The sequence below is a fragment of the Cervus elaphus genome, chromosome 12, assembly GCF_910594005.1.
Source record: "Cervus elaphus chromosome 12, mCerEla1.1, whole genome shotgun sequence".
NCBI classification, from domain to species: Eukaryota; Metazoa; Chordata; class Mammalia; order Artiodactyla; family Cervidae; genus Cervus; species Cervus elaphus.
The window spans coordinates 41,655,643-41,667,956 of NC_057826.1; the positions used below are offsets into that span (position 1 = coordinate 41,655,643).

The window sequence follows — 12,314 nt, forward strand, 5'->3', positions numbered from 1 at the left end:
CTTTGTTTCCTTATTTGATCAGCTTCCCTGCATGCAACTTATCTCCTGTTGCTGCTACTACTCCCGATCCCTATCCCATTACACTACACACAGACACCATCCTTACTTACTCTGCTTCTCTGATACCCAATGTCAAGTCACTGCTGCCCCACAATATGAAGCCTAGCTAGATTGGTCTCAACTATGCCTTTTTTTTCAGATCAAAGTGTGAATGAATAATGGAAGACAAGAAAGTTAACAAGGCTTTCCCTGTTATTTTCTGCTTCTCATTTTGATGGATTACTTTTGTGTCTCTTTTCTCAGATTGCTTTAAAATCACTAAACTGCTACAGAAACTTAAGTAGTATAGCTTTTTAACCTGAGAATGAGCATTCAAGTGTGGGGGTGGGATAAGGCTGTCGGCAACTGTAGCAATGCCTTAGTGGATTTTCCAAGAACAGTCTATAGAAAAGTATGGGAGTAGAATTGTGACACACTTGGATAGACTGCAGGTGTTCTGACAGAGGCCAGTAATGCCCACTCACATTGCGTCATGCGACGAGTCCAAAAAACACAGGTCTGTCCTGCAAATTGTGCCCTCCATGTCCTTGCAAAAGTCTGTGCCCACCTCAGGCTGAGGACATTTGAAGCAGATGTCCACACACATTCTCACACTACAGCCAGTGTAGACCCCTGTGTGCAGCATCCATCCTCACTGCAGTCCAGGACAGGGAGGGCCGCAGCAGGACCTCGGACACAGTGAGCTCACCCAGCTGGCCCTTACAAGGGTGTGCATACACCTGCCAAGTCCTCGGTGGTCGGGGGAGTCTCCCTTCCCAGACTGTGAGCTACTGTTACATCAAGACATGAACCAAGCAAAGAAGAGTGAAAGGATGGATTACGTTTTTTTAAACTTCCTCCTTTCTCCTCTCCCATTTTTCCTTTCTTCTAACTTTCTGGAAGCTGTACACTGTTTTTATGTTCTATGTTTCCTTTACATATTTCAACAAATATACAAGTAGCCCTTATTACCTTAATATGTTTGGATCCAAGGTTTGAATACCAAGGGATACTGTATTATCCCAAACTATTTAGATTTGAACCTGTGGATGGCTTGTAGTGAGTTTGTGTGAAAACTTAGTTTATCTAGTGTCTGAGATAATATAGTGAAAGTCAGTATAGCAAGGGTTACTCATACTTAAAATTATTTTTCAATGTCAAAAATTAAAATATATAACTTTACCCCAAAAGGTGAGATAAATACACTTTACTATACCTTCCCCTGATACTCTTTATGTATTAAAAAATTTATTCTAACTTACTTAAAAAGATTAAGTCACAAACACTTCTCAGCAAGTATTTAAATCTGTATACTTCATAACCTTTTGCTCACCTCTGTATCTTTTATTTCATGTTTTCCTATTTCAATCCTATATTTCATTTTAAATGAAGTGTAGTTGACATATTAATTTCAGGTATATAACACAGTGATTTGTTTTTGGCCACACTGAGCAGCTTGTGGGATCTTAAGTTTCCTGCCCAAGGACTGAAGCAGGGACACAGCAGTGAAAGTTGCTAAGTCCTAACCACTGGACAGCCAGGGAATTCTGTGACCTGGTATTTTATAGATTATACTCTTCTATAAGTTATTATAAAATATTGGCTATATCCCTGTGCTATTACATCCTTGTATTTTATTTTACATCTAATAGTTTGTACCTCTTAATTCCCTTAACCAGTCTTGCCCTTTCCTCCATCCCTCTCTCCTCTGGTAACCAACTGCTAGTTTGTTCTCTGTATCTGTGAGTCTGTTTTGTTATATTTATTTATTTTTTAGTCCACATGTAAGTGAAAACATGCCTATTTGTCCTTCTGTGACCAATGTCACTAAGAACAATACCTTCCAGGTCTATCCATGTTGTTGCAAATGGCAAAATTCCATCCTTTTTATGGTTGAGTAATATTCCATTGTATCATGTCATTTCCAAATAGTGACAGTTTTATTTCTTCCCTTCCAATTTGGATGCCTTTTCTTTTTCTTGTTTGATTGCTATGGCAAGGACTTCCAATATCATATTGAATAGAAATGCTGAGAGTAGGCATCCTACTCTTGTTCTTGATCTTAGAGGATGTTAGCTGTAGGTTTATTATAAATGGCTTTTATTATGTTGAAGTATGTTTCCTCTATGTCACCTTTGTTAAGAGTTTTAAATTATGAATGGATGTTGAATTTTCTCAAATTCTTTTTCTGCATCTATTGAGATGATCATGTGATTTTTAGTCTTGGTGTGATATACCACAATGACTGACTTGTGGATACTGAACCATTCTTGTATCCCTGGAATAAATTTCACTTGATCATGATTGATGTATGATTCTTTTTGTGTGTTGTTGAATTTCATTCACTATTATTTTGTTGAGGATTTTTGCATTTCTGTTTATTAGGGATATTGGCCTGTAATTTTCTTTAAAGTGTCTTTTGTTTTGGTACCAGGGTAATGCTGACCTCATAGGAGAAGTTTGAAGTGTTCTCTACTCTGCAATTTTTTTGATAGTTTTGAGGAAAGGTATTAACTCTTCTGTAAATGTTTGGTAGAATTCCTCTAGGAAGCTCTCTATTCCTGGACTTTTGTCAGAAGTTTTTTGGTTACTGATTCAATTTTAATACTAGAAATTGGTCTGTTCAAATTTTTTATATCCTTCTTGGTTTAGTCTTGGAAGATTGTATATTTTGAAAAGATTTATTCACTTTTTCCAGGCTGTCCAATTTGTTGGTATATAGCTATTAGTAGTATTCTCTTATGATTGTTTATGTACCTGGGATACTGGCTGCATTAATAACTTTTTTCATTTCTAATTTTATTTGGGCCCTCTCTCATTTTTCTTAATGAGTCTGGCTAAAGGTTTATTGATTTTGCTTATCTCCTCAAAAATTCAGCTCTTGGTTTCATTAATTTTTTTTTTTTTTGCTATTTTATGTATTTCTACTCTGTATTTATTATTTCCTTCTTTCTGTTGACTTTGGGCTTTGCTTGTTCTAAATCAGGTCACTTATTTTTTTCTTATTTCTTTTTTGTACGTGAAGACATTTTATTATGATTTTACTATATATTAGTAATATACATAATTGTGGGCTTCCCTGGTGGCTCAGGGGTAAAGAATCTGCCTGCAATGCAGGAAACCTGGGTTTGATCCCTGGGTTGGGAAGATTCCCCAGAGGAGGGTAGGGAAACCCACTTCAGCATTCTTGTCTGGAGAATCCCATGGACAGAGGAGCTTGGTTGGCTACAGTAAACAGGCAAAGAGTTGGACACAACTGAAGCAAATGAGCGCGCACACACACACAGGCATACCCAACTGTATTTTCTCAAACGGCAAATGAGATTAAGGATAACATTTCCCTTTGGGTCCTGAAAACCTCAGTATCACCTGTCTTTTGGAGGATTAGGTTTCCTACATCTATGATTCTGTCCATGAGGATACCAATGGTGCTTAGTAGTAAAGAACATTTTGCTAAGTTGTTCTATCACGGGTCCTTGCTCGAAGTGTTCCCTTTTTTCTTCTAATTTGGTTTTCAGCACTAGATCATGTGTTTCTTCATCATTATGTACAGGATCTGGCTGGCGCATAGGTTTTGTGTGTTCATATGGGATGTCCATGGAAGGGTGATAGCATACTATTATCCTGCCATCAGATGTCACAGCAAGCTCTACTTTGCAATTATAGTCATCTGGAAGAGAAGACTATGTAGATTTATGACAAACACAATATAAGGTTCCATTTTGAACTGGAAAATAATGTTTCAAGCTAGTTCTGCTTGACATTGCCCATTATACTGCTGCCACTGCCGTGGAATCAAGATGCTTGTCAGATGATACGAAATGATTTGAAGAGAAACTGTTTTTAAAATCTGCTTCTTGACTACTGCTCACTGCAAGTCCACCATCTTGCCTCTGAGATTTTTCTTATGTCTTGAGTTAAGCGTGTATCAATATAACCTTCCTTCTTAGAACAGTTTTTGCTGCTTCGTATAGATTTTGGGAAGTTGTGTTTTTATTTTCATTTGTCTCAAGGTATTTGTTTTCCCCTTCAATTTCTTAATCAACCCACTGGCTTCTTTCTTTTTTGGGGACAAGTTGTTTAGTCTCTGTATGCTTTTCCATTTTTCCTTCTCTTGATTTCTAGTATTATCCTGTTGTAACTGGAAAAGAATCCTGATATAGTTTCAGTCTTCTTAAATTTACTGCTAATTGTTTTATGGCCTAGCATGTTATCTACTCTGGAGAAAGTTCCACGTGTACTTGAAAATAAGGTGTATTCTGCTGTTTTGGGGTGGAATACCTTGTACATATCTGTTAAGTTCTTCTGTTCTAACATGTCATTTAAGGCCAGTCTTTCCTTATTGATTTTTTGACTGGATGATTTATCCATTGATATAAATTAGGTGATACAGCCCCCTACTGTTACTGTATTACTGTCAATTTCTTTCTTGGTATCTGTTAGTATTTGCTTTACATACCTAGATGCTACTATATTAAGTGCAGACAGGTGCACATTTACAAATGTGCCTCTTCTTGTATTGATCCCTTTATCTTTTATTATAGGAAACAGACTTTGTTTTAAAGTCTACTTTGTCTAATTGGAGTACTGCTACCCTAGCTTTTTTTCTTCCCATTTGCATGGAACATTCTTTCCATATCTTCATTTTCAGTCTGTTTTTAGCTCTGAAGTGAGTTTTTTGTAGGCAGCATACACATGGGTCTTGTTCAGCATTTTAAAAATCCAATAAACCACTCTGCGTCTTTTGGAGTGTTTAGTCCATTTAAAGTGATTATTGATAAGTAAGTATTTACTGCCATTTTGTTACTTTTCTGGTTATCTTTGTGGTTCTTGTTTTTTTAGTCTCTTTGTGGTTTAATGATTTTTATTATGTTTGGCTTCCTCTTTTTAATTCTCACATATGTATTTTAGAGTTTTGATCTGTGCCTATCATGAATTGCATATATATTGATCTATACCTACTTTTTAAAAACTAAGTCATTTCAGTTCAAAACATTTTAAAATTCACTCCCCGTCACATTTTATGTTTACGATGTCATATTTTACATCTTTATGTTTATCCATTTACTGTTTATTGTGCTGTGCTGTGCTCTGTTGTTTCCAACTCCTTGTAACTCCATGGGCTGTAGCCCGCCAGGCTCCTCTGTCCACGGAATTCGCCAGGCAAGAATACTGGAGTGGATTGCCATGCCCTCCTCCAGGGGATCTTCCCAACCCAGGGATCAAACTCTGGTCTCCCGCATTGCAGGTGGATTCTTTTACTGTCTGAGCCACTAGAGAAGCTCACTTTATTGCAGTTTATTGTAGTTACAGTTTTTACAGTTTTGTGTTTTAATCCTCATATCAGCTTATTTCATTGGCAGATCCACTGGCTTTACTGTTACTTGCACTTGCCACTGAGATTTTTCATGTATTTTATTTCTTATTATAGCTTTTTTTCTCTTAAAGAATAATATCCTGTTAACATTTCTTGTAAGGCCAGTTTAGTGATGATGAACTCATTGTTTTTGACTGTCAGAGATATTCTCTCCAAATCTGAATGATAATCTTGCTGGGTAGAGTATCCTAGGTTGTAGGTTATTTCCTTTCACCACTTTAAATATATCATGCTACTCTCTTCTGGTCTGCAATGTTTCTGCTGAAATATCAGTTGATAGCCTTACTGGGGATACCTCAGATGTGGCTCATTTTCTCTTGCTGCCTTTAACATTCTCTTTAATTCCTGCCATCCTCAGTTATGGTATTTCTTGATGTCTCTTTGGGTTCATCTTGTTTGGGACAGTCTGTTTACCGGACCTGGGTATCTTAGGTTTGGGAAGTTTTCAGTCGTAATTTCATGAAATACATTTTCGGCCCTTCCCTCTCTCCTTTCTCCTTCTGAGATCCCTATAATGTGAATGTTAGTACACTTGATGTTGTCCCAGAAGTCCCTTTAATTATCATTAAATTTTTGTTTTTTTGCTCTGATTGGGTGATTCCCACTGTTCTATATATTTCCAGGTCACTTGTGCATTTTTCTGTATCACCTAATCTGCTATTAATGACTTCCAGTGTATAATTTTCATTTCAGCTATTTATTCTTCAGTTCTGGTTGTTTCCTTCTTTTATGTTCTAAGTCTTTGTTGAAGCTCTGAGTTCCTCCATTCATCTCAAGTTCAGTTCAGTTCAGTCGCTCAGTCGTGTCTGACTCTTCGCAACCCCATGGACTGCAGCACACCAGGCTTCCCTGTCCATCACCAAACCCGGAGCCTACTCAAACACATGTCCATCGTGTCGGCATGCCATCCAACCATCTCATCCTCTGTTCAATGAGCATTTTAATGACCATTTCTTCATACTCTTTATCAGGTAAATTACTTACCTTCATTTCATTAGTTTTTTTCCCCCCTGAGGTTTTATTTTGCTCTTTTGTTTGGAACATATTCCTTTGAATTCTGTTTTTCTCTGTCTCTATTAAATCAAACATTACCCATCCCAGTCTTCATGGTGTATCCTTGTGTGGGAGTAGCCCTATGTAGTGTGCGTGCCCAACTGCTTTAGTTGGAGAGCTGGACATGAAGTGAACAGGTGCCACATCTTCTCCTGGGGTGTATCAGCAATTGCCTCCTTGGGGGATGTAGGGTTGGGGTAGGAAGGGCTAGATTCAGAGCCAGCTGCAAGCAATGGCTTTTCCCTAGGTCAGTGGTGGTTGCTGCCATTATGTGGGCAAGTCCATGATCCAAGGAGCCCTGAGGGAGCTGGGCTTCTCCTAGGAGCAATGGCAGTCTGCCATTGGTGGTGGGGGAAGGGGAGGTATGGCCAGGGCTTGAGGGGAAATGTGGAACACTTCAAAATTTGTGCCATCCTTGGGCAGGAGCCACACCCTATATCATTCCAGCTCTAGAATATGCACTGCTGCAGCAAGAATTAGACCTTATTTTTCTGATTTTATCCTTAATATTTTCCAAGAAAACTGTACATTTTCTGAGAATGCCATTAAATAGCTTGGTAAAAACTCTTCCCTTTGTCTTCATATTGCTTTGTGTCTCCCAAATACTATAGGACAGGTGAAAATTTTCTAATGTCAATCTGATGTTTTCTTCCTTTGTATGCTTACTTTTGCTTACTTGCAGAGTAACCAAAACGCAATTAATTATGTAGTTTTCTCACTTATTTCCTCTCTTTTAATCTGGAATGCTTTATTAAATAGTCACTATATCTCATTCACTAATCTAGAAGATATTTATTGTAAATTTACTTTGTGCCAGTTGCTGTGCTGGGTATTTAATAGTGAATAAAATACACATCTCACGTTCATATAGTTCACCATCTATTAACTACTTATATTTATTCTCTGTGGCTCCAACTCCTCCCACAGAACAGTTATTCTGACTCTTGACACTTGTACTAGTATATGACCAAGCACTTTTATGGTTACTTTATTTGAATTTTCTTGATGTTTTAGTTTTACATTTGTTTTCTGACAACTTTTTTCCCTACTCTCCCTCTTAAAAAGTCTTAAAGGGTAACCTAAAATGCTTCAAATGTTGAGATGAGTATGGAAAAAAATTACACTTTGAGCACATTATACACATACACATATCTTTAATGTGCTGTTATTTTGACTACACTAACAAAAGAATCTACAAGGTAAGTTCCTTTATAAAGAAAAAAATCATTCTCAGAATGTTCTTGATTCTCCATCATACCCTCTTCTCATTCTTGGAACTTCCAAGAAAGAAGGGTAGCATGAACAGACCTATTATTTGAGTAGTTTTGTTTGCTGAGTACATGGCTTTCCTGGGTGGCTCAGATAAAGAATCTGCCTGCCAATGAAGGAGATGCAGGTTCAGTCCCTGGGCTGGGAAGATCCCCTGGAGAAAGAAATAGCAACCCACTCCAGTATTCTTGCCTTGGGAACTCCATGGAGCCCGGTTTGCTACAGTCCTTGGGGTTGCAGAATCAGATATGACTTACTGACTGACCAGCAGCAGCAGTAACTCACTGAATCTTTACAATATGGGACAAACACTGTAAGAGAGGCTTGCTCAATCAGTTGGTTAATCATGAAGTAAGTGACAGAACAAGAATCCAAGTCTATCCAGCTTCATTTTGCGTGCATACACAGTAGCTCCAGAATTGAAAGGGATGTTGTAGGATATATCACTACTTCCTTTTTATAGCCAGAGAATATTCTTTTAGATATATCATATTTTATTAATCCACTCATCTAATGGACATGTGTGTTGTTTCCACTTTTTCGCTATTATCAGTAACTGCTATGAACATCCGTGTACAAGGCTTTGTGTAGATACTTCCATTTCTTTTGAGTATAAACACACACCAAAGCTGAAAACTGCCTTGTCATATGAGCTATATTTTTATTGTTGTGCTTTTAGTTCTTTACACAAGTCCTTTATCAGATACATTACTTGCAAAATTTTTCTCCCACCTTAAGAGTTGTCTTTTCACTGCAGACTGTGTACTTCAAAGGACAAAATTTAAAAAATTTTGATGAATCTCAATTTGTCCATTTTTTCTTTCATTGCCTTTGCTGTTGGTGTCATATCTAAGAAACTATCATCTAATACAAAGTCACAAAAATTTACCCCTATGTTTTCATCTAAGAGTTTCAAGATTTAGGCTCTGAAGTTCAGGTTTGCAATCCATTTTAAGTTTTCTTTTATATATGATGTGAGGTATGGGTTCAACTTCATTCTTTTGCATGTGGGTATCTAGATGTCCCAAAACAATTTCATGAAAAGTCTGTTCTTCCCTCATCAAACTGCTCTGGCAACTTTGCTGAAAATCAATTAACCACAAATATCTGGACTCTCAATTCTATTTTATTAATCTATATGCCACAATACATTGTCTTCATTTATCTAGTTTTGTATGGGAAGGAACATTTTAATAGCCTTTTTAGATAGCCATGGATATTCACTGGAGTAGAAAATGGCAAACCACTCCAGTATTCTTGCCTGGAAAATTCCATGGACAGAGGAGCCTGGCGGGCTAGAGTCCATGGGGTCACAAAGAGTCAGCCATGACTGAACACATGGATATTCATATTTGAAACAATACCAAAATGGACAAACAGTGGTTTTCTAAAGGTCAGCTGCAGTGTAGAATCTGGAATTCTGTCAACTTCTCCCCTGCTAGAGTTTTACTCCCTTTTCCACTCATGGACCATTTTGTAATCCATGCAGAGAGCATCGGAGAATACTGATTGTTTCACAGATTATCCAAACATTAACACGTTTCTTTATACACTATAAAAAATAAATTGTTAAATCAGCACTGATTTTATTGGAAAAGTATCAGGATGTTGTCATGCTAACATGTTAAGAGGCAAGTTGTCCGAAACTGCAACTTTCTCTTGAAAGCTCCTATTTTATTTTATTTTTATTTATTTTTGAAAGCTCAAATTTTAGTAAGTACTGTCAGTCTTCTACCAAACACTCAAGTGTGAAGAACCCTGGTTTGTCTGTTATTCTTCCAAGCAGACATGTTCAATGAAAAACGTGATTAGTCCAGTTTGTAACTCACACAATTGCATAATTGCCTTTCCCTAAAACAATCATCACATTTCCTTATGAAGCAAAGTACTTTATGCCTATTTTTCATTTTGCCCCACAGAATATTAAAGGCATGTTTTAAGGTCAAAATTAATTAAAAATTAACTTATTCCTTCATCAGTGACATTTGAAATGAAATGGATTAAAAAAAAAAACTGGCATGATGGTGAAGACTGTAACAAACAACTAGTTCAGTTTGGTGCTACTTCCTTGATTCATGCTAAGGTAAGCAGCATTTTTACCCATCAATGATTTTGCCACAATAATAAAACTTTGAACACACTGAAAAAGACAAATAATAACTTACAGTTATGAGAAGTTTTGACCTTGTAGGCCAAAGAAAGTGTCACAGGGAATATCAGGGGCTGTGGTCCACACTGAGAACCACTAATCTACTGAAGATATCTAGGCAATGACCACCCAAAAGACAATAAGACCTGTGTTTCCTAGTGGAAGTACACACCACCACCAGTGAAGCATTCTCGTCAGAGAATCAATCTTGAATGTGACCAAGTCTCTATACGTAACAACTAGTTTATGGACTAAATGGGAAACATAAAATGACAACTACGTAAATAATCAACAAAACCTTTTATGTGGGAAACTTTTTAGAACAAAAGAGCTGGTTCTTCAAAAAATAAACTGGAAGAAAAAAAAGAAAGTGAAAGCAGAAACCTATATCATTAAAAGAGGCTTTAAAGACAAATCAAGCAACTGCAATATATGAAGCTTATCTGAGTCCTGATTCAAGCAAACTATTTTAAAAAATTTGTTGAGAATGATTACATTCTCTGATATTAAGTAGCTGTTAAATTTTTAGATGTGAAGATACTATAGTTTTGGTATTTTAGAAATACATACTAAAACATTTAAAGTGAAAGTCAAGTTCCATAATTCAGGACTTCATAGAAATTCCAAGTAAAAAACAGGCAAGTGCTAACTGTGAGTTAGGACAGTGCATTAAAGAAAGTACCCTACTAAAAGGTGCTGTTTATTGTAAACTGGTATATGTATTGTAACTTTTCTGAAGAATAACCATACCCTCTCCCAGGCCCTCTCATATTCACTAAAGTAGAATCAAGGACCCCAAGAAGAAACTCTGCTTTGAGGAATTCCAATAAACCTAGAAGGAAAACATATTCTAGAGAGAATCAGAACCTTACCTGGAATTTTTTTCTAAGAAAAAGCTCACAGATCATCTAATGTTGAAAATATTCTGTGGTACTTCTTCAACACGTACTTATTTAGTACCTATATTTTGTTTGCTACAAGCTCCAGCAAGGCTCTAAGGGAAATACAAAAATAAGACATCTCTTAGTTGGTAACACAGACAATCTAATTTTGAGAGAGACACAACAGTGGTTGTACAGCTTTACTCTAATACGTAATTACTGAGTTTTTATGTAACTACATGATAATTGTGACAGATCTGAATATCTGGGTTCCTCAAAGACAGATGCCTTGTGTGAAAACTACCTAGGAAACAATCAGAACAGGTATGATAAATGAGGAGGATCACAAAAATCCCTGCTCATAGATACATCTCCTTCCTGCAAATAATTAATGTGATCTATCCTGTAAGTGATAACAGCTATTTATTGGGTGCTCTTGCCTTGACTGTCTGCTTAAATATATAAGATTTTATCATTTTGAATTATCTTCCTAGAGAAATTTTGATACTGTAGAAAAACATTTAAAAACTCATAATTTTATGGAATGTCTATCACAAAGCAGGCAGTATACAAGGTAGGGAAAGGGTGTTAAATGAGTGAAAAATTTTAGGGGTCTCTTTTCCTTTGTGAATTGTACAGTCTAATAGGGGTACAAAGACAGACAGTGACTATGAAAACAACATAGTTCAACCTAAAGGTGGAAAAGGAGGGTAATTTTATATTTTTGCTTACATTTAAAATTGTTTCTATATGTCCCAATACAATCAACATGCATTACTTTTAAAATAATAGTAGCTCACATATACCACCACACTGAGGAAGGCATATTATTAGAGAACACTTGCAGAAGATGTTTTATGAAGTAATTTGGTAAAGAGGTGGAGTTCTGTTCTGAGAAGGATGAGACTGAGAAGTATCAAAGAGATGAAAGCAAATGACACTTTTAGACCATGGAGTAATAATGATGAACTTGAGTAATCTAAAAACAACACTCGAGAAATGCAGTTTTCAGGTAAACTGTTACTTTCTAGAATTAGTCAAAAAAGTTAATGAATTGATTTGTTTCCGAAAAGTGACTAGGAATTGGTACAGAAATCATCAGTAGTCATTATACTTGAAAGTCAATATACCATGGGGCTGAAGAATGTAGATAAAAGCCTGTTTGGGTTCAAATCCTAGTGCTACTCCTTACTAAGTATAAGAATCTGAGAAAAGTTACTTTACTTAACGCCTATGTTATCAGCATAACAGGATAACAATAACACCTATTTCATAAGGTTGTTTTAAGGATTAAATGGGTTAATATATGTAAAGTATTTAGCGTAATATCAGATACATATTAACTACTAAATAAATGTTCAATTACTGTTATTATCATGTGGACATAATCAACAAAAAATTAAATATAAGTAAAGAACCCATATCCCTGTTTTTTGACATAACAAGAAACAGAACCAAAAATAAAGACACAGAAAGAAATCAAGATCATTTTAAACACTGTACAGGAGATCAAAAAGCACAGCTGTACAAGATGGTTCATTAAAAA

At 36.3% G+C, this 12,314-nt stretch overlaps 1 protein-coding gene and 1 pseudogene across 1 annotated transcript in view; both read right to left on the reverse strand.

The window, feature by feature from the left end:
- Positions 1-12,242, reverse strand: part of USP50 (ubiquitin specific peptidase 50) — a 34,054-nt gene extending 21,812 nt beyond the window's left edge. Inside the window, exon 1 of the mRNA XM_043920971.1 lies at positions 10,760-12,242. The gene's annotated coding sequence lies outside the window, so the exon portion shown is untranslated. The remainder of the gene's footprint in view (positions 1-10,759) is intronic.
- Positions 3,294-6,524, reverse strand: LOC122705635 (annotated as a pseudogene).
- Positions 12,243-12,314: the final 72 nt, after the last annotated feature.